General features: G+C 37.9%; 1 long non-coding RNA gene across 1 annotated transcript in view; it reads right to left on the bottom strand.

Moving 5' to 3' along the window:
- The window catches only part of LOC135973703 (uncharacterized), a 64,410-nt gene that overhangs the window by 4,927 nt on the left and 35,664 nt on the right, over window positions 1-23,819 (bottom strand). The window contains exon 2 of the long non-coding RNA XR_010590673.1: window positions 4,774-4,824. This is a non-coding gene — a long non-coding RNA (uncharacterized LOC135973703). The remainder of the gene's footprint in view (window positions 1-4,773; window positions 4,825-23,819) is intronic.

Below are 23,819 nucleotides of genomic sequence, written 5' to 3'. Positions count from 1 at the left end.
AAATTCAGCAACTGAATTCTCCCTTTTCAAGCTACTCACCCTCCCCATCATATCTCTGAAGAAAATATTTTGACAGAGCTTAGTTTGTGAACAGTATGTATATAGTACACAACAGGAAAAAGGGAGGACTTTTAAGAAGAAACTATGTGGCACAGTAATAGATCTGTTCCATAAATAATAACTCTGGTTAGTTCAAGAATATACCCAATGCAACCTTTAGGAGCCTCACAAGGACAAACCATTCTTTGAACCCTTCATGATTACATAAGATAATAAATTAATGGGAGGGCTTTTTATTTTAAGACACAGAGTGAAATTGTATGCAACCAGAATGGAGGCTATCAATGATTTGTACTTCCAGTTGTGTGGGAGTATTCTCTTAGTCTTGGCACAAAAGCCCAGGAATTCTGCTGTCAGAGTCAGATGGATTTGGTATGTTTTTTTTCAAATCAGACTATGGATACTTGTATGCCTGCATTATTGATAGAATCAGGCCCTTATTTTATACTCCCACACTCCATTTGTGATCAGTTAGCCTACAATAGAGGATTAATATGCCACATTGTCAGATCTGATTAGGATTAGGAATTCACTTGTAAACTCCAGTTTACTTTAAATTAAACAAATCTGGAGCTAAACAAATCAATATTGCATATGCTATAGAATTTGTAGTCAGTTATATTTTCCAGATAACTGGACATATTTTTATTTGTATTGTGGTTGCATGCATTACTAGATCTGACTGCACAGTCAAAAACACTTGCCTATAAATCAGTTTATTCTATTTTAATTTCTCTTCTTTCTCATATAGCTGCACTGTGAGTCCCTTGTTCTATGTCACATCATTCTTCTCCATCTTACAAATTGTAATATTTCTTTTTTTTAAAAAGACAATAAATTTCAAGGTTCGTCTGTTATTTATAGAAATATCATGTACCAGCCATATCTTTATTGCGGGCAACTTGTGTTGTTAAAGTGACAGTGTTCTTCCCCAGGAGTATAATTACAGAGAAGATTCTCAACTGGTGTGAATTGGCATACTTCCATTAAAGCCAATGGAACAATATCAATTTACAATGGTTGAGAGCTGAATTTGAATCTGGTTGGTGTGTTGTCGAGGATTCTCTCATTAGGAAAATAACCACACTATGATCCCAAATGTAATGTCACTCATTATCCCATGTACTGTGCACTCAGGGCCTGATTGAAACCACTGAAGCCAGTGGAAAGACTCCCATTGACTTCAATAGGCTTTGGATCAGGCTTCCCTAGAAAAGAGGCAGGAAGGATGAGGAAAGCAAGAAAACATTTTTGTAGCAGATATTGGGGATTGTTTTATGGCTTTTCATATCGGCATTTGAGTTAATGGAGCAAATATGTAACAGAAGATACACTCATTACTGGATGGGAATAGATTTTCAAATGTCACATGATACTAGGAAAATAAATTTTAAAAGTAAACAATTCCTGAAATTTTACAAATATACTCAATAACAATTAAGTAATAAATATATTCAATTTTGCTCAACATCCAGTTAGATTTTATGCTGAAAAACTACTAGAAAGTCATAAGGAAAATTAATATTGATAAAACTGACCCAGAAAATTTTCAAAGGAATGAGAAGTGACAAACATTAGAGATTCAGAATCTGTCCACCTCCTGCCCAAGAAATCCTGAGGTCAGACAAACAGTAACTAGAACAAGCAGTTGGTCAGAGCTATTTGCTTTTATTATATATTAAATCTCTTGCATATGAAAGCAACTGAATTTTTCTTTCTGAGAAGAGATGTTAAAGGTTAGTGATGAGACAGTTAGCTTGATCTGATGCCACTTCTTTTATCATGCTGAACAGAATCAATGGGCCCATTCCAGATATACTTATTCCAAACTGCCATTGAAGTGAATGGGAGTTATCATCGAGTAAGGGCTTCAGGGTTTGGCTAAATATGTTTAAAAGAAGAGCAGGCTGGTTTTCATCAACTCAGATTTTTTGCTGAAGAAACCTCGTAGAAAGATTATTAAACCGTGCTTCTCCAAACCATTATTCATCAGTCTTATTTAATTTCTTCGAGCTTTTGACTGCTTGGCTTGTCAAAATGTGGTGCATTATTTTGCATGAGTATGAATTACATGAAAAGACAGTGAGCCTCTTCAGGAATTCAGTAATATAGCTGTTCGGCAGAAATTAGAATCTCAGATTGGTTTGTGACTGGAAAAAGAAAATTGAATTAGTAATCATAGTCATGCTTTTTGGCATTGTTATTGACTAGCTGGAGATCAAGTAGAAAAATCAGACAACTGGCTGAACTGCATTTTTATAACAAATATTGTACCTTGCGAACAGTTTTTTTTTTTAAAAAGCCCTACTGATGGTCTCAAAAAAGTTAATAACTTCGTCAGCCTGGTTTCATTCAAAAGGTATGAAAAGTATCAATACATAAGTTAATATGTCAGCTGAATCAGACATGGTGGGAGTGAGTAATTTAAATTATCTAGTGAACCAGATTGTTTTTGTTTGAAAAGTCAAGAGGGGTATTAATTGGGGCTGACGATTAATCGCAGTTAACTCACGCTATTAACTCAAAAAAATTAATCGTGATTTAAAAAATTAATTGTGATTAATCGCAGTTTTAATCACACTGTTAAACAATAAAATACCCATTGAAATGTATTAAATATTTTTGGATGTTTTTCTACATTTTCAAATATATTGATTTCAATTACAACACAGAATACAACGTAGATTTACAAATGTAGATTTTATTTGTTACATAACTGCGCTCAAAAACAAAACAATGGAAAACTTTAGAGCCCTCAAATCCACTCAGTCCTACTTTTTGTTTAGCCAATCATAAGAAAAACATGTTTGTTTACATTTATGGGAGATAATGCTGCCCGCTTCTTATTTACAATGTCACCTGAACGTGAGAACAGGCATTTTGTAGCCGGCATTGCAAGGTATTTACGTGCCAGATATGCTAAACATTTGTATGTCCCTTCATGCTTCGGCCACCATTCCAGAGGACATGCTTCCATGTTGATAACGCTCATTAAAAAAATAATGTGTTTATTAAATTTGTGACTGAACTCCTTGGGGGAGAATCGTATGTCTCCTGCTCTGTTTTACCCAATCTGCCATATATTTCATGTTATAGCATTCTCGGATGGTGACCCAGCACATGTTGTTCGTTTTAAGTACACTTTCACTGCAGATTTGACAAAACGGAAAAGGAGGTACCAATGTGTGATTTTTAAAGATAGCTACAGTACTCGACTCAAGGTTTAAGAACCTGAAGTGCCTTCCAAAATCTGAGAGGGATGAGGTGTGGACCATGCTTTCAGAAGTCTTAAATCAGCAACACTCTGATGTGGAAACTACAGAACCCGAACCACCAAAAAAGAAAATCAACATTCTGCTGGTGCCATCTGACTCAGATTATTAAGGTGAACATGCGTCAGTCTGCACTGCTATGGATCATTATCAAGCAGAACCCCTCATTAGCATCCTTTGGAATGCTGGTTGAAGTATGAAGGCACATATAAATCTTTAATGCATCTGGCACGTAAATATCACAGTGCCATGTGAATACCTGTTCTCACTTGCAGGTGACACTGTAAACAAGAAGTGGGCAGCATTATCTCCTGCAAATGTAAACAAACTTGTTTGTCTGAGTGACTGACTGAACTGAGTGGACTTGTAGGCTCTAAAGTTTTACCTGGTTTTATTTTTGAATGCAGTTATTTTTTGTACATAATTCTACATTTGTAAATTCAACTTTCATAATAAAGAGATTGTATGATAGTACTTGTATGAGGTGAATTGAAAAATACTATTTCTTTTGTTTATAAATTTATAGCACAAATATTTGTAATCAAAAATAAATATAAAATGAGCACTATACACTTTGTGTTCTGTGTTGTAATTGAAATCAATATATTTGAAAATGTAGAAAACATCCAAAATATTTAAATAAATGGTATTCTATTATTGTTTAACAGTGCAATTAATCACACAATTAATCACAATTATTTTTTTTAATCATGCGATTAATCAATTATTTTTTAATTGCCTGACAGCCCTAGTTAATATTCAGGTGATGAGTGGATGCAATACACCAATATGTAAACACTGGGCAGAGTTGTAAACTAATATTGCAAAATAAATGGGACTAACATAGCTCTTTCAACTTTTATAGACAGACAGAAAGAAAGAAATGACAACAGGTATCTGAATGTATCCAAGTCATTTCAGGAAAGAAATTATCTGTAAGTAGAGCTCATCAATTAAAACACACGCGCATCACACACAAAAGTGATCCACAAATATTTTCATGAATAAAAGCAATACATTTGATTTGCTGTCATTTGTTCTACTATTCATTGTTTGCTTCACAAATTTTAGCAGTAATGACTGTTTGCCTAAAAATCCATCCAGAAAGTACAATTGTTTATCATGTGCTATTTTGCATTCATTATTCTTCTGTTTCAGTCCAATTCACCCAGGGAACCGAAACAGTCACATGTTACTTAGGTAACCACCATGAATAACAAATGGTCAAAGCAAATATTTTATGAAAAACCCACAGACTGAAAATTGTTAGCATAAAATATTTGCTAAATCCTTGCAAATATCTACAATCTACCACAAGAAATGTAACTGGTGTGTGCGTTGATCATAAACACAAAAAAGGGTAACGTTGAAACCAATGTTAGCAAGACATAATTCAGCCTATGGCTCTGCATAAGCAATAATATTTTAGCAACCAACTTACATGGGGCTGTTTTGCAATGTCGATGTTGATCCACAAGTCCTAGTTTGTCATCTGGAAGAACAATAACAGAGTGTTCGACACTATAATTAAAGGAGATGGCAACTGCGATTATCATACTGAATAATAATATAAACAGTACGTAAAGAAAGCTCTTTTTATCCAAAGATTTCAAACTACTTTACAAAAGTAGGTAGACAAAATTATTGCCATTTTCTTACTAGGGCGGCTGAAGTGCAGGAAAGTTGAATGATTCACATGAGGTCACACTGTCTCCAGCCTCACATCTCCTGTGTACTGTCTGCTGACTTTGAATATCACATAACTGATGTTCCATCAGGTTTCAAATATAGTCAATATAAAAATGCATGGCCATTTAACTCACATGAATAAAAAGAAGTAACTGGGCCAAACAATGTTTGTTTAAGTCCATTTGACTTCAGTGGGATGAGTTTTGCTCAGTATGGCTAAATATCCTATTTATTTTAAAGCAAATTATAAATTATATCCTGAATCATCATATCATTGATTCTGTTATGCAGAAAGAATAAGCAGGGTTTTACGACATAACACCCACATAGTTATTTGTGCACCGTGACATATCTACAATGACTTAATTTCTTCCAATAAGCTTAATGATGAAAGAGAATGCAGTCCCTTGTATAATGAACAAGGATTACATCTCAAAGACATTTCAAATACAAGCTAAAGGTGTATAGAGTACATTTCTAGAGTATCACAACAGAGATAAATAAAACCTAATCAAGTGCATTGAATCCATTGAGAGTTGTATGGTTGAGAAGAGATTTGGTACCAGTATAACAGAGCTAACTGCCAAGTCATTTATCATGAGTCCATTGATGCTAATGTAATGAGAAAATGACCCTCCATAAACTACTACTGATATTGACAACTTATAGAAACAGTTCATTGTTAAACACAAACTATACAACAAGGATAAGAAAAATGGAGTTTGTTCCTCCCTAAAAACATTCCCCCCAACACTCTCAACAACAAATAATGCAATTTATTCTGCTTTTAAAAATTATTGTAAAAGTAAACAAAACTTCTGGACCAAAAAGAATACGTGAACGTGAGACACATTAGGGAAAAGTGAGCACTTATCTATTTATGTCTCTACTGCCCAATCAGTGACAGATTCTCCATCAACTATACCAACAGCAGCTGCCTTTGATGGCTTCTTTAGAATTCCAAATGTATCAAGTTCACAGGTAAAAATTAAGCCTGTTGTCTTGAGAGATACCCACTGTGCAGTTATTGTACGCACCAATTATATTCCATAGCAAAGCAACAGTGTATTTATAAAACGAAACCTACATCTCACAATCATGTCTAAATATCTCATTCGCAGGCATATCCCTTGTCAAAAAAACAGTGACCTTTCCTAATAGATCCTTCTGCAGGAGATTTTAAAAAGCCTGGAGCCTTCTTCTAAGACTGGAATCACAGGAGTGAGGATAGCTTTTTGGGAACATCTCTGTAGTCTCTCAAATCCTTGGTTTCAGGTTTCAGAGTAGCAGCCGTGTTAGTCTGTATCCGCAAAAAGAACAGGAATACTTAATTCTTAATTCCAGTTCAGCAGTCTCTCGTTGGAATCTGTTTTTGAAGTTTTTTTCTTGTAATATTGCGACTTTTAGGTCTGTAATCGAGTGGCCAGGGAGATTGAAGTGTTCTCCAACTGGTTTTTGAATGTTATAATTCTTGATGTCTGATTTGTGTCCATTTATTCTTTTACGTAGAGACTGTCTGGTTTGGCCAATGTACATGGCAGAGGGGCATTGCTGGCACATGATGGAATTGGAATTAATTTGCAAATTGGACACCATTAAATTAGGCTTGGACAAAGACTGGGAGTGGATGGGCCATTATACAAAGTAAACTATTTCCCCATGCTTATTCCCTCCTCCCCACCCCCAACAGTTCCTCATGTCTCCTTGTCAATTGCTGGAAATGGGCCATTTTCATTACCACTACAAACAGTTTCTTTTCTCTCCTGCTGATAAAAGCTCAACTTAACTGATCACTCTCCTTATAGTGTGTATAGTAACACCCATTGTTTCATGTTCTCTGTGTATATATATATATCTTCCTACTGTATTTTCCACTACATGCATCTGATGAAGTAGGCTGTAGCCCACGAAAGCTTATACTCAAATAAATTTGTTACTCTCTAAGGTGCCACAAGTACTCCTGTTCTTTTTGGTGAGGACAGTAATTCTTTAAGACCACCAGTAATAGAGTTTGAACCCAATGGGGAGTAGAGGCATCATCATCATTACTCAATTATGTCAGCTCACAGGAGTGAGCTACAGTATTTAGGCAAATGAAGTGTTTCCCATGGAAGACTACTGGAAGTCACTAGTATTCTGGAAAATTAGCACCTGTCAGTTTGTTCTAAACATTCCCAACCCAGCACGTACTATGAGGTGAGCTCAGTAGGTAATTCATTCTCTATCAACTTAATTGAACTCTACATCTCTTGACTTCCATAGGCATACCAAAGTGAGCATATTAACAGGTAAAAATTAAACTATTCCCCTGATAGCTTTTTATGATAGTGATCTGGAAGTTATTGGAGACAACAATAATATCCAATTTATGACCATGCAAAAGTTTAAACCCTGCCACTCATCTGCCAAATGCCTGTTGCTTAGCATAGAGCAACACCCAGTGCTCTCTAGCAAATGATTCTAAATGGCCAGCGTTTTTCATCTGAACAGTGTTACAAGAACTAAACTGCAAATGATTCTTTGTGAATTGAATCAGTCCAAGGTTTCTATAAAGACAGAATTTTCTAATGTTAATTAAGCATGCTCATCTTTAAATGGTCATTGTACAACATAGGCAATGGTATGCAGCACATGGCAATTATACATTATAGCAATTAAAGCTAAACAAGCAGAACTATGAGTATGAGGTCACAACAGTAAGCTGTAAATGACTGATCAGGAGTCACATCACTCAAGAGTATTCTTTTTTCCTACAAAGATAAAACTTGCTAATGTGTCTTTAGTGCCACGTTAGCTTCTTTGTTAATAACACTGATGTTATTGATATATCCAGGCCTCCCCCAGGTCAGAAAGATAGTTGCCTACTTAGCTGAAATTCTATGAATTCAATTAAATGCTACAGCCCTGGGCTAACAATCTAAAATACTATTCATTTTTAGCCTCTCTTACAGCCTTGAAATTTTTCCTTAATAGCATTAAACATCCTCAGGGTCCATATATGCTAGTGAGGAGGGTTCAGATTCTGAAACAAACCATATTGTTTAGATTCATTGCCAGATGTGCTTATTTAAGATAAGACCAAATACCCTTAAATCTGACCAAACAGAGATAGCTATTGCTGGCATCCTTGCAGCATGATAGAAAACTATCGATATATTCTGGGCTGGATCCTCAGCTGGTGTAAATATGCATTAGGGTGACCAGATGTCCTGATTTTATAGGAACTGCCCCGATCTTTGGGGCTTTGTCTTATATAGGTGCCTATTGCCCCCTCACTCCCGTCCTGATTTTTCACACTTGCTATCTGGTCACCCTAATATGCATAGCTCCATTTACACTAGTTTATGTCATCTTATGCCAGCTGAGGATCTGGCCTCATGAGGATCTGCTTTTTGAAAAGGATTTTTTTTTTGCTTTTTATTTTTAACAATAACAACAATCAAAGCACCACAAACAGAAAACCTCAGATTTCTTACAGATGAATATAGATCAGTGTTGAATTAAAGAAAAATCTCTTAGCTGGAGCTTTTATTCTAAAAACTATTTGGGTTCTTGATTTTTACCCCACTCATCCATAGTCTTTAAATAGAAAAGCACAATAAAAATGTGAGATCTCCAAAGCTTTGAAGACCCTTGACAGATAATTTTCTTTTTTATGTAACTAAATGATTAGTTTCACTCAAAAATCCTGGAACTCCTGCAGTCAATGCAGTTAGGGATGAGAAACATGACACTTTACAGCCTTAAATTCCTTCCATCCAAATGCATCACAAGCCACTGATTAGTGGTTAAGAGCAGAATTTTCTACATACTGTATGTAATTAGGTTTGTTTCTCCTTAAAAGCTTTAAACTTAGAACAAAGATGATGTTTATGAATTAAGACCTCCAGGCATAGTACTGAAAATAATAAAAGATAATTCCTAAATGTTAAGATGTCTTTTCTTTTTCAAAAGAACAGGGAATGAATATAGAGGCCAGAACTCATCTCTTGACTATAGAAATCAGAAAGACATATCTAAACTTTTCACTGTCGTGGAATTACGGATACACAGATTTTAAAGGTATTTGGCACAAAGAAAACAATGCAGTCTACTAATATTCTATTATTAATATTTCCTTGCGGTTGCAGATGAACTGTGTCACCTTAATAAAGAACTTAGTAAAGCCTCAGCCTGGTTAGTGCAGACCCCTACACTTATGTGAAGTTTCACAGAAAACAATAGTAATTGGAGGGAAGAACTAGTGAGCTACATTCTACATAACAGCAATGGACTGTGTGGGCACAGAAGTCTGCAATACTAGGTCTGATTGAGGGATCAGAGCTCAAACGAACTCAACAATCCTGCCAAAGGAAAGTTCAGTGACAATCAACAGAGGGTCCTGTGGCACCTTTAAGACTAACAGAAGTATTGGGAGCATAAGCTTTCGTGGGTAAGAACCTCACTTCTTAGGCTTGCATCTGAAGAAGTGAGGTTCTTACCCACCAAAGCTTATGCTCCCAATACTTCTGTTAGTCTTAAAGGTGCCACAGGACCCTCTGTTGCTTTTTACAGATTCAGACTAACACGGCTACCCCTCTGATTCAGTGACAATGTTTCCCCATGTTATGCTGTTTTGAGATTGAGAAGATATACAATCTCTTCTCCAGTAAAAAACATACTATTACTTTGTACATCATACAGCCTGGGTAGTATGCACCCTGGCTAACCATTTTTAAATGTTGATTAATGAATAAACACTAATAATTAAATAATAAAATAGATTGTTGTGGTTTTTATATTCAGGAAACATTTTTGAGAGAATCTAGGTTGAACAGAATAAAATAACCATCTTTTAAGTCCTTTCAGAATTTCTGTATTCTAAACACTTTGGTCCAGATCTGCAGCTGGTGTAAATTGTCATCAGTCCATTGAAGCTGTGAACACCAGCTAAAGATCTGGCTTATTGTTTTTAACTCAAGCATTTGATCATTATAAGGACAGAACTGAGATACTTTTTTTAAAAATGACAGGCATTTGCTTTCTCATTTGTAGCAGAGGTATAAGGTTTGAAAAAAAGACTTACCATGAAATGATTAGACAGCTTGTGTGACTAATAGGAATACTGTCCCTAAAGGGAAAATGAATATCTTACCAATACAAGTGCACTCAATTAGAGTTTTAAATTAGAATGTAATTATGTTTTTTAAGGGAGAAGAGGAAAAAGCTTTTAATCTTCTAGGTGGCCTCATTTGGTGAAAAGACAAATTTAGGAAGTGTTTTGGCTAAGCAGATGCTTTGCATCTTTCATATATTTGGACCAAATCCAGTACCTGGAGGCCTGGAAATAAGTTATATTAGCTTGCTTACACCTGACTTTTTGAAAACACTATATTTTATCATTCAAAATACGAAACACTAGTTTACACAAATTACTGGCGTTTGGCATAATGCAATTTTCCGTACTGTTGCCTAGAGAGATGCTGAATCTCAGCAAAATATTGTGAAAATGTCCAAATACATAAACATCAGAGGCACACTTTTTCAGGTACCAAGCAGGTCACTTACATATTTTATATATTGGTTCCCCCAGAGACCCCATGAGATTTGAGCATTTCAATATCTATCCAGCTCTGCTCAACCTTTAAAAGGACTTGTGAGATACATTTCTACAGGTATGCCTAGCATCAGATGTGTGACTTTTGTGAACTAATATGGTAAGGTACTGTAGCTCACTTGAGATTAAACTAAATACAACAAATATGGGTTCTTGCAGGAAGCATATGGTAGATATCTTCAGACTTATTTGTTACTTTCTGCTGTGATCTTGTCAGTTCATACACTCTAGGATGGATTAGTACTTGGATATGAGTCCTCCAAAGTGCCCCTCAATCTAATGGAGAGCAGTATTGGTAATTCAATAGGTGGCACTGAGTCAGCACCACACCAGTACGGTACCATGTAGTTAGGGGACACTGCACTGCTGGAGATGTTACCTTTCCTAAGAAATGTAAAAACAAGGTCTTCACTCCTTGTGATCTTCAAGGATCCCATCGCATTTTTCATAAATTGCTGTTGGGGCCAAATTCAGAGGCACATAAGTATAATTTGCCCAACAAAATCCAACCCTGCCCCCAACTTCATCTGCTGTTTCTGGGTCTCAGCCTGCAGCCTTCTGATCATCTGAGTAGTCCTTACTCAGATGAGTAGTCCCATTGATTTCAACAAGACTACTGGTGGGAGCAGGACTATTTGTAATGCTCTGTGGGTACATGCTGCTGCAGTATTGTAGAGTGTTCCTCTATTCTGCTAATCCAGAAATAGCTCAATTTCAGTGCTGGGTGAATTGTTTGCAGATGGATTAAGGACTGTGGTATCACTTAATAGTTTGTAAAGTGGTTAGAAATCCTCTGCTAAAAGTCAATGTATAAGGGCAAATAATATATTAATTGTAGAATCAGAATATAATTTTGGCACATTACTTTTTCATGTGTAATATGAGCCAAATAACCACATCACCAATTCACATTTGAATATATAAATATGCAAAGTATCACTGCACTGAATAGATTGCCATAGTTTCAAGGATGGTCCTTCTTGACTCCCTGGGGGAAAGAGCCACTCACCTGGACTAGGAGGAGCTGTTCTTCTTTCAGTAGGTCTGTACAATTTTTGTGCCTGCCTATTGGCATATCTACTCACTAAAATTACTTCTGGTGAACAGTTCAAACCATTGTCTGTGAAGTATGGGAGCTGAGATTAAAATGTCATACTCTTTTGGTCTTTGGAATAAGCTTTTATTATGGAAATGCCTCATGGAGGTAACAGCTGTAGATGACAATACAAATTATATGGGACTGTTACTTTTGGAGCACTCTAAAGCAAGGCAAGAGTGCTGAGAAATGCCACAGAATGAGTAAAGGAAATATTTAAATGACAGTTGCAAAAAGCAACTAACAAGTGATTGAGAGCAAGTCAACCTCACAAACCTCAGCCAAAATATTAGGATTCAACAAACTCTTGTGAATATCATACTTGGCACTTTTCTGCATCTTTAGTGCCTAAGACCCTTTAAAAATCTGTTGAAATACCTCTACAAATCTCAGTCAGGCATAAATCTTTGAAGGGTGGTGGAGTTGCATGAGCTTGAGCAGCTCTTTGCAGAAGGCTGTAGCACACTCTCTCCCTTGTGTGAGCCTAGCTCCACTGGCCAGTGCAGAGGGATCTGTGGGCTTGCCTTCCCAAAGGAGATGAGAAGGACAAAGGTCAATGCTTGGGTAGTCTTTGTGCATTTGTGTACTACCAGACTGCATATATTAATAACAACCACCCTTAACACTGCAATACAGATTGGCATTTTCCAAGTTCTGAACAATCCAGCTCCATCCACCTCCTGAATCTGTCTGCCCACCCCTTGCTCACCCGTGTTGGACTGGGAGTAGAACTCCTGTAGGGGCTGTTCCCAACACAGTGCTGCCCCAATGTGGGTAGCCCGGGTGGGAAAGTACGGGAGCATCCCCACTGTGTGGGTGCAGAATATAAGGCACATTGTGAAAAAGATACTTTCTCCTTAACTTAGTTTCTTTTAAAGAACTGGGCATCATTTCAAATAACCACAGTCAGACTAAAGAAAGTTATATTCATGGGGCTACATTTTCAAATAACACATTTCACATGCATTATAATGTGCAGTTTCATATATAGCTGGTTGTACAAATTAATCACAATATTTTCATCAGTGCATCATACATGTGATTACTTCAGCTACAAATGCCAATGGTGAATCTGTTATCAGATTACAATGAGAAACCAGGGAAATTTGGAGGCCTGAAGTTATGGGAATTTGCTTATGAAATGGCTGCAGGATCAGTCCCTTGTGCGCACAACTGCATGCCGATCGATACCCCATTTCTCAGGAACACACTTGACTTTTCTTATTTGCACTTTCTTTATGCCAGGACACATACCACATGTGAACAGCTAAGGCATAAAGGCATTGTAATTTACCCCCGAAAACAGAATTAGAAATTGATTGACTGTATCCAATGTATTAGTTCAGATAGCCAAGTAGATAATTGTGTACATTTTTAAGAACCATTGGACTGGAAAACTGTACAAGTAAGAGAAGGTAAAACCAGAATGCAATGTACTTTTGTGATTATCTAGGAAGATTATTAGATTGGCCTATTTCATGAGATCATACAAGAAAGGAAATTTCCACCCATGTAATCTAAATATAATGAATCCCTTATTTCAATTCCTTCATCTACTTTTTTGTCTATAATAGATTTGACACTTGCTGTGTTTACCTGATGTGTTCATCTCCTAACTACATTTATCCTAGGGTAAAACTATTATCTTTTTATATTAATACCTTTGGAATTGCTTTCCCAGTTATGACCTAAGTATTTTTTTTAAATAAAACCATATAATCTAGGCAATCACCAGGAAGATCACGCTGGTGCATGCATGCTCCTTTCTTCTCTGAATAATTTATAGCAATAAGCCCTGGACTAAAATTCCCTTATTTGCACTGCCTAAAAGCGGGTATTTTATCAGGTAACTAAGTGATCTGTCAACTCAAAAAGTCCAGGTCAACTCACAAATTATGACCTGCTGGGTCTGTAGAAAGTGTTCCCATCTGCATATAATGCTGCCATCATCATAGCATGAAGCACAATGAATTGACATGAACTAACTTTGATGTAGCTATGCCAAATGTCACTAAGCGTGTTTAGTATAGAGCACAATGAGATTGAAGCTGGTTACCACATAATTGTCATTGTAGTTACAACAAAGTTAGTGTCTTGCTGCAAATGAATGCACTGTCACCTCATAAGTCAGCATCCTGGGTCGACCAACGTTTTGAAGCACTGTTACGTCCTGAGCTTGTAATCAATTTACACATATATTAAACTTTGTGACTTCAACAGGATTGCTCAGATGTGTAAAGTTAAGCATATGGATAAGGTCCTAATTTTGCCAAGAGACTTTTCCCAAGTAGCTCTTAGAATTCCAGACTGGTGACTGGTGAGGACAAGCTTATTTCTTCCCAGTGTGGTAACCGATTTTTCAGGTAAATACATAATACTCATATAAACTACTCTGTGATTGATAACTCATGACCCTCAAAAGCCCATCCACCCATAACTGACCGTGCTAGCTTTGGAAAGAGTATTCTAATGATTCAGAATAAATGTGTGCCTTCACAGAGTATAGGTCTGTTGTCATATTTGCAGCCCATTAACAAGAACTGCTCAAATGGGTTTTACTGTGCTCACATTACAACTCACTCCAATGTAAGACTCATCTATCACTACCATAGTCTGGTAAGACTTTGCTCAGGGCACAAGAGGAGACAGGTACCAAGGGGTTCCATCCTTCTTGCACTGTTTCACAGAGGATAGCCAGAATCCTGATGCAGAAAATACCTTTGTAATCTACATGTGAGTACTAGATGCTTGCAGGGGACAGGGAAGGATGGGAGGAAAGGGGCTGTCATAGTTCTTCGATTGGCCCATAGTGCTGGCTGGACATACCTGCACTATGCTATGCCTTCTTCAAGGCTGGTGCACCAAGTGAACTGGTACAAGCTGCCTAAGAACACCTAAACAGACCTCTGAAGGAGTCAATGTTGATGTTTCTGAAAGGCATAGGATAGAATGTAGCTTGCAGTATGGTGTTAACTCACAATGCAACATTTTGAGGTAAATCAGTAGCAGCATCAGGTGATTTTACCAAGACAAGTATGGATCTCCTTTGAATATTCCATTTAGCAGGGTTTCACTGTGATGAACAAATATAAGCAGTATGTAGACAGGGGTATGTTTGTATATTAGCCAGTGCTATCATTCTGGTACAGCAAGTGCTACATATTTGGCCATCATTTTGTGATAAGTTTTCACTGATTGGAGTCCCCTTCAGCAATTCAACAGAGATAGATGTTTCAACAGTAGCATACATGCATGCTTTAGTTGGCATTTTCCAGCTACTTGGCAGAATGTAGACAATATGAACAGAGAGCTGGGGAGCTGGCCATGTCCACTGGCACTAGTTGGAATAATAATAATAATAATCCTTCTCTTTAACAGAGTCAGGGAGCCAATAACCCACATTCCCATCTCAAGTCTCTGATTCTGAGTCACGAAAAGCTTGTTAGCCCTTTTGCACAGCTGGGTGGCAGATTGCTTAGGGTGGCATTAGTTCAGTGCAGATGGTACACCTACTGAAAATTCTGTAGATCTGTTTTACTCTGTGATGGTTCTGTGTCTTGATCTTTTAACAATCAATTCAAAGGAGAAGGGGGAAGAGTTAGTAGACTCTTTATGTTGTTCATCTGTGTCACTGCTTTATCAGAGAATGTCACTGTCATATGACTTTACCCTGCATTTTTTTAAATTATTATTTGTTTGTAATTTAGTTGGTGGTGGTGGTGGTGTTTTTCCTGAAAGGCGAATTGAAGAGATTGGAATTCTTTTGAGAAGTGAAAGAATGGATTATTAACTGATCAGTTTCCCATCATGGGAGGGGGAAATGCTTTTAATGGTCCTTTTATCATAGGGATGTCCTAAGAAGGGAGCACTGAGTTGGTAACCAGAAAACAGTAGGACAAAGCCTACTTAAAATGCAATTTTACTCCAAAAAGTGACTTTAACAATACTCTTTAAGACTTCATGTTTCTCAGTGACTCCAGACAAATGTACTTAGTTGACAAGTAAAAATATATTTGTTTCTAAGTGCTAGCCCAGAAAACTCAGTCTGGAATCTTGAGAATAAAACTGTTTTCCCCCCCACCTGGCTCAACATCAACAGAAATAAAAGTCCTACTGGCCAGATTATGCTCTCATTGATACCTATCCCCAAATTAGACTCCCCGTGATACCTACCTGGCCCCCTTGCTTTCAATGGGTTTACACAGTCTCACTGATTGAAACAATTGTAGGTAGGATTTTCAAAAGTTCCTAAGGGATTTAAGTTCTCATTAACTTTCAGTCAATAGAACCTCCGCCCATTTGAAAATTCCACCCCATCGATGAGGCAGGAGCTGGAACAGAATCTGCAGCTCATAAAATCTTTGCTGTCTTTTCAGGATTAATTCAGAAGAAAATCCACACTACTCGAACAGTCAGCTGTGGCTAGTGATGTTAAAGTAGTAAATTACTGGTTTTTCCTATAAATAAATTGGACCTGCTATACTTGGAGATTCTGAACATGGTTGATCCAAACCTAGAAGATTGTCTTGACCCATAATAATAATAAATTGCATTAAAACAGAGAAACAACACTGGGCACTTTCACAATCAAAGTAAGAAACCAAATAAAATTACAGCTAACATGTTGGCTATACCTTTACTAGGAAAAAAAGGTGTAATCTTAACATGAGTCAACTAACTGGAGGGAAAATTAGACAAGGGGGCTTGAATTTTCACATGAGTTGGCAGGTCAAGGTAAACTGTAGGTTTCCCCATAATCTCTAATTTGTCCTGCTAACTTGTGTGAAACCTATAAACTACCTTGGACTTTCCCTTGACTCAAATATAAGCACACAACTTATTTCCTTCTGAAGATAAAGCCTGTGGGTGCTTGATCTCCAGTGTTGGTGTGTGTAGAGTGTTACACATTTAAGTGCAAGGTAAAAAGAGTTGTGAGAAACTTGATCCTGCATTAATGAGTGTGCTGTCACCCAAGTTTTTCCAGCCAATGAGTAGGACTAAGGCCCCAATCCTGCAAGCTGCTAGTATGGGTGAACTATACAATGATCAAAGTCAACGGGGATCCACAAAAATGGAGGTGTTTACTTATGCAGAGCTGCTTGCAGGACTGGGGCCTAGAAAGGCAAAAATAAGTACCTCATTACAGATGGTTTCCAGTTCTCCACCCATGTCCACTGTTTTTCCTCACCGCCCTGCAGGCTCACAAGTACAGAAGCAGGCACATTGGAGCATGAGGCCTACTACTGATTAGTATGGAAGACTGCACCTTATCCTTATCCAAGCTTGCAGCCTCAGATAGCTTCCATTCCACTTATGTTGGAATATCTTGCTGTGCAGCACCCAAGGACATGCAGAATCAAGGCTGAGGCGCAATTCAGTTAACTGCTCTGAGGTTGTCACACAAGATAAATGTTCACTTCACCTTTCAAACTGCTTATTTATCGCAGAGGCTTTTTGCTTAAACTCTCTGGTCAAAGTAGTAAAGCTCTTTCTCCGAAACAGGTGGTTTTAGAGTACACACGGGCAACTGCTGTAGCTCTTGGCAGTGGCAGATCGACGGTCTTCCTCAAAGCTCAGTTCTTTCGCCAATATTATTCAATGAGTACATTAACGACCTGCCAGCTATGCTCTCAGACAAGTTTATCTATGCCAACATCTGCTGCAGCTACCAAGCTCAGTCCTGCTGAGAAATTGACAAGTCTTGAATGATGATATGAAGCTCATGGCAGACTATTGTAGTCGATGGTGCCTGTAGCCGAGCTTTTTTAAGATGGTTTCTAGTGGATTTAATCTGCATAATGCAAGCACAAGCCAAGAGTTAAACATTTTCCTCAACGTTTTCCTCAACGTCCAATGCCAGCAGTGTGATCCAAATCTGGTTTATGTCAGTGTAACATTGGATAGGTCATTAACATATCACAACTACTTGAGGAACATGGCAGCCAAAGTCAGCACTTCAAACAACTTGCTCAGAAAATTGGCCGATTCAACCTGGGGTGGGAGTGTCTGGACACTTAGAACATCAGCCCTTGCCCTCTGCTATTCAACAGCAGACTACTGTACTCCTATCTGGTGACACTTGTCTCACGTTACTCTGGTCTATGTAGAGCAGGCTGGTCTATGTAGAGCTTAACAAAGCTATGTGTATTGTAACTGGGACTTCACAGGCAACTCCGTTGGCATGGCTACCAATACTTAGTAACATAGCACTGCCCCATATTCGCGATGAGGAGGCCTCTGTCATGCTGCTGGCTAAGATTCATGACAATAGCGACCTGCCTTTGTACACAGACCTCTTCAACCACCTGTCAGCTCGCTTGTCTTCTAGACACCCTTTATGGTCATTTATGCCACCACAGGACATGATGGTGGAATCTGCTTGTTGCAATGAGTGGTTAGTGATGACAAACATTAATCACTCTCTCTTCACTTACTCAACCATCTGTCCACCAGGTTTTGACCTGCTAATGCAGCTCTGGTCATCTCTGAACCAGTTTCTAACAGGAACTGTGCAGCCAATCTCTTCAATGGGTCATTTTCTAATGACCCGCAATGCAGCTGCGGTCAATGTCAGACTATGCATATTCTTGATGAGTGCCTACTGACTTATTTCGACAGCAGGCTACTGGCTCTCCACCTGACTAATGATGACACCATCAAAAGGATGGGCACATTGTGCATATGCTGATATATCATAAAGTTGGTTTCAATCCTGTTATTGCCTTCCACCTTCTGGTCCTTTAAATAGATTCTAACTGAGCTGTCTTTTGTTCTCTTGCTGTAAAGGATATTTGTATTTTAAGAGCCTGATTAGAACTTTTTCTTTTTCTTCTTCTTCTTCTTCTCATGTCACACTCCTCCCAGATCTCCATGTGGGGTGTGGATTTTCTGGATATTTGCTGTGTATTAATTATAAAATAATTTCTCCCTCCCTTTCTAACTCTTTTATTGTAAGTATAAGCACTGCTGATAACGTGGGCAAGACTCAGTTCATGAAAACCTGTTGTAGCTAGTGGAATTGATCCTTTGACTGTCAGTCCACGAGGTAAAAATGTGGCAACAAAAGCTGATTTTTTTCACTCCATCTTTTCACAAACTCGGCAGAAAACAAAATATATGACAGTTTTGCTTTATGGGCAAAGCTTTCCCCACAGCTCCAGTAACCAGCCACATTATGATGCATCATTTTTAGCATCTTAACGTGTGTAACTTAGTAAGCTGACACAATCAATATTGCAGAGAGACATCTGCTGAAAACCAAAATGCAGCTTTTGCCAGAGCTGACTCAGTTAATTTAAGGTCTTTTTAAAAGACTCATTTATCAAATTACTAATGCTTATAAGGAGAAAATATCAAACGAATGCTGAGCAAAGTCCTGTCCCTCTTCTGTGGTCACAGAGGGCCCTGGCCCCAGCAGAAGGAGGTCTGGATGCAGGGGATGGGGCATATCAGGAACAGGTGGGAGAATGTCTAGGGTGTTCTTCCACCCTGGCAATTCTGGGATGCTGTAATGGCCCATAAGGAGCACAACTGAGGGCTTCCTAAATTTGTGCTGGGGGCTTATTCATCCCCCAGCATCTCTAGGCACAAGCCACCTTGCCTCTGTAGCAGACACTATTTCAGTGCAGGCATAAATCACCACCTAAGCCTCTATTTTCAGACACGTTCTCCCTCCTCCTTTTGGTTTGACAGTCATTGCAAAAGTTGTTCTCAGCTGAAAGGTCAACTAAATTTTGGGAAAAGAGAAAAGGTTTACTGTATTAAAAATAGGGTTTTGTAGTTTTCCAGAAAGCACGGGATGACAAAAGGGTTCTTTTCAGGTTAACCTCGGTCTAAATTAATCTGCACACTGTTAACATTTACCTTTTATTCTCTGTTTTGTGAAAAAATAAATCTGAGGAGGATGTCTCTAATGAGAGGGATTTTTGGTAAATGCTAGTTAAATGTTGCTAAATCTGAATGAAAGATTCTACTGAAAAGGGAAAGGTTAATTAAACTGTATATGATATAACAAAGGCCAGGAAATATTTTAGCCCAGTGTAGCAGCGTTCACTATATTTAAGCCCGTATGTAGCATGCCCCTTCCTTTAGGGTTTAATGTGCAGTCATTATTTTAAATAAATCTTTGCAACATGTCATTAATAGTTAAAAAGTGTCCAACCTCTGCATGGCTAGCTAACTAAGTCCAGTTTACAATAGGGATTCCTGGACAAAAGGAAGGTGGGGGTATATGAGCCCTACTTCATATCTGGCTAAAACATCTGTGGGAAAGATAAATCCATAAGCAGAAGAACAAAATACCCATTTCCTCATAGCATTTGTAAAGCCTGTTGTAAAATGGTAGTGATGCATCAGTGATATGTTCCCATGAGTGTATCACCAGCTGAATTATTTTACATAACCTATCCATGCTTTCATCAAAAGGGAAAAAATAACCCTGTGAACTTTATTGCCGACAGTGTCTCCCTTGCTCACATGAATCACTGTAGTGCTTGTTCTTGCATCACAGCTGTTGAGTGGGATTAGCTATGGGGATGGGCACACCTCAACAAGTTCAGAGATTTGCATCATTTTAGAGGTGCATTCCAAACTATTGCTTATATGAATAATCGGAACCTTTATGAAACTTCCACCAGGCCCACTCCATCTCTGTCTGGCCTCCTCTTGGGGTTAGGATAGGTAGTGGGCAGGCAGCCCCCTCTAGAAGCTCATGGAGCTCTCTCTTAAGTGATCAACTGCTGTCCAACCCAGCCTCCTACCTTCTTCGGGAGCAGTTTTATGACCTATTAGCCCCAAGAAAACCTTCCTCAGTCTCATGCAGCAGGACTCAAACCTGCTCCTCTCTGCTGGGCTCACCAATTTCATGACTTGGATACTGCAGCTTTGGCCCAATTTAGGCTACAGAATACTGCAATTATGTTTACTTGCTGTATATTAGTCAGTCAACAGATGACTCTGTGTGCTGCACAGAATGCCATATAAAGGGCGGTCATTCGTAAACAAGGCAGACAAAGCTGAAACTCAAGCTGCTGGAAGCCTCTTTGTGTCTGTGCTTGTTGATGTTTCCTTTAATAAATGTCTCCTGTTTAAGGACTGTGATTCCATATATGTCAAGAGAAGTACAATATACCATAATAAAAAGCTAAAAGCCCCCTTCTGTCTATACCAGCAAGAAGTACTTATGTTGTGTGAAGGGAATTTACTCCAGTTATTAAATATCTGGATTTGAAATTTTTGTTCATTTCTGGTTTCTGGCTGTGATCACAGTTATTCAAGTTAAGGAGATTCTTATAAGCCTCCAGACTTTTAAATCTATTAAAAACTATTAAAATCAACCTGAAATAATGAGTCTCTTCAAGCTATTCTGAATTAGTTATCCATTTAATCAACAGAGATGCAGGGTAAATTTTTCAAAAGTGCTTAAGTGGCTAAGGCTCCTAAATCCCATTGATTTTCAATAGGACTTAGGCACGTTTGCAAATTTTAGCCATAGCCTTCTGCCCAGTCCATATTTGGAGGCAGAAAACATTTTTCAAAACTTTCAAATGCATTTTTACCCAAACTAAATTTCCATCACTCTGCAATGCCTTCAATCAGGATTTTCTGATCCTAAATGTCAATGCTTTTTTCCCCACTGAGCATTGGTAGTTCTGAATACCCTAGTGCATGGGGTTAAATTGTGCTGCACAGTGATGCAATGTCAGACAATATCTGAAAGGTCAATCAACACTCTTTTAAATGCTTATTGGAAACCATCACAAAGTAGAACTCAATTACTGTGCTGCTGATCGCTGTCTGCATTACAGGTAGGTAAGCATTCTAAAACTGCTTTAAATATGTATATTAACCTGTGCAAAAATATTTATAATCTTGACTATATCTGTTAACCTTTATTGCATTGTCTAATGAGCTTCTCATTTTACATCTGGGATGGGTAATTATAATGATTTTGTTTGGCCCATTATCATTCAGCCTGTTGTCATTTCCATTATAAAATCCATTATTCAGATGCTTTTTGCACTTCTGCTTTACTAAAACTGCTACACTTAAATGTGATCATATTCTCCAGGTTTTTCTCCCCTGCAGCTTTCCAGATTATGGTAGAAAATGTATACTGGCAAAGCTTCCACCTCAAATGTCAGTTCCACTAGCATCTTGCTGATTACTGAACCCCAGATTGCCATTACCTTTACCTATTTGAGGATGGATTCACTTTAGCAGATGTAACGCTGTGAAAAGGAGCATATTTTACTAAATAACTTTGTTACAGAAGGATGTGTTGCAATTCAGTGAATGCAGATGTAGAAGATGTACCCTTTGGTTAGAATAATTTACTCCACTGTCTTTTATAATGCTTTTGAACTAAACTGAAGATATTATATATATAAAATATCCATTATCCTTATATTTATAATGGAATGTTGGAAAAACACTATAATCCCAAATGTCAGCATTTCACTTGATCTAATCAGTTCAGTCCACAAATCTAAAAAACACAGACCAAGATTTTCATAAGGGGGGGTGACTAAAATTAGATTCTGAAATCCATATTTAGACACTTTAATAAGTGGCAGATTTTCATACATTCCAAGCATCCAGCACCTCCCACTGATTTCAAGAACACCGTCAGGCCAATAGCAGCTGCTGGATGATCCCAAAGTCATACAGGGAATACCTTTATATCATTCCGCCATGCTACGTATTCTCTCTATACATATTGATATGCTGTAATAATACTCAATAATAGAAAAACTATTCAATTATGTTTCTTTGCCTATACTTGTGAAAGAAGCTAGCGATTTTGGATGCCACCAATTTTGGGGTGCCAAACTTGGCATCCCCTAAGGGACTAGATTTTCAGAGAGTTCTGAGCTCCTGCCCTCTGAAAATCAGACCCTTTTTTGAGATATCTCAAGTTAGTTATTCAGAAACTGAGGCACCTGAAATCACTCATCACTCTTAAATAATCAGGCCCCAGTGCACAGTTTAATTATCGTTATTTTTTATTGTGGTTACTGCCTGCTCATTCCTCTGTATCATCTTCTAGTGGCGATGTAATTTTATAGCTTTTATAATGAATGTACAATTTCAGCTCTTTGCAACAAAAAAAAAAGTTTCAAAACTAAGTTTCCAATATAGTGTCAGAGAGAACAGATTTCTGTGGAAATGTAGGGATGAATCATAAGCATCTGCTCCTCTTCTCAGTTTGCCATACACAAATGTTACAAACATGTATCCCTCAAATAGTAGCAGCAACTTTCCCATGTTACGTGAGCCAAAGTTCTGCCCCTTACATGTCTTCTTTTTAACACCAAGTATGCTTTACTTTCCTAGGGATTTTAAAATGCCAGAACCTGCCCTATGCAGAGTTTGGATGAACAGCTAAAATTAATTTTGCCTGATGATGAGGTGACAACTGATGTAGAGTGGGTTTATATAATTGGTTTCTCTTTTAAACTGGATTATTTTCTACATCATGGAGAAACACTGCTCTTTATTGGATACTCAAAGCACTTTTGGCATGAGTTAGTATAAAATGCCCCCCATGACTGACATTGACAATGCTCTCATGATTTCCTTTGTGATTAGATGATCTCTATTGTGTCTGTAATGGAAAAGCTATGTGCCATGGCAGGTGTGCAATGCATTCTAGTAAAGGGTCCTTGCAAGGGGCAATATTAAATTAGTTTCCAGGATGATGACAAACTACAAAGTGGCCAGTTTGGCTGGCTGGCTGGAGACACTAATGAAATCGAGAAACTGCAGTTGTCGTTTGCAGAGGAATTCGAGTTTTGCTGGTAAGAGTTGTTCTGAGAATCAGAAGTTTGAGAGAGAAAAATGTTACTAAAGAGAAGAATGCAACTGGAAAATTATTCACTAGCTTGTTCTAGTTCATTACTGTATTTGACTTAATGGAACTAAATTGCTCTTGAAAGCACAATCTTTTGTACTATATCAGTATTGACCTCAACCCCTGCAAAGGCAGAGATTAATTTTGTTTTTTAAAACTAGTCCCTAATGCAGGGACCAGCAAAAGTTACTCATATCATTTACAGTGTAATGAGATCTCAATACCTGAACAACCTGGCTGCACTGGAGGAAAAAC

Source organism: Chrysemys picta, chromosome 9 (genome assembly GCF_011386835.1).
Source record: "Chrysemys picta bellii isolate R12L10 chromosome 9, ASM1138683v2, whole genome shotgun sequence".
In the NCBI taxonomy this organism is placed as follows: Eukaryota; Metazoa; Chordata; order Testudines; family Emydidae; genus Chrysemys; species Chrysemys picta.
Note: the sequence above shows the minus strand (reverse complement) of the source record. Positions and strands in the feature narration are given on the sequence as shown.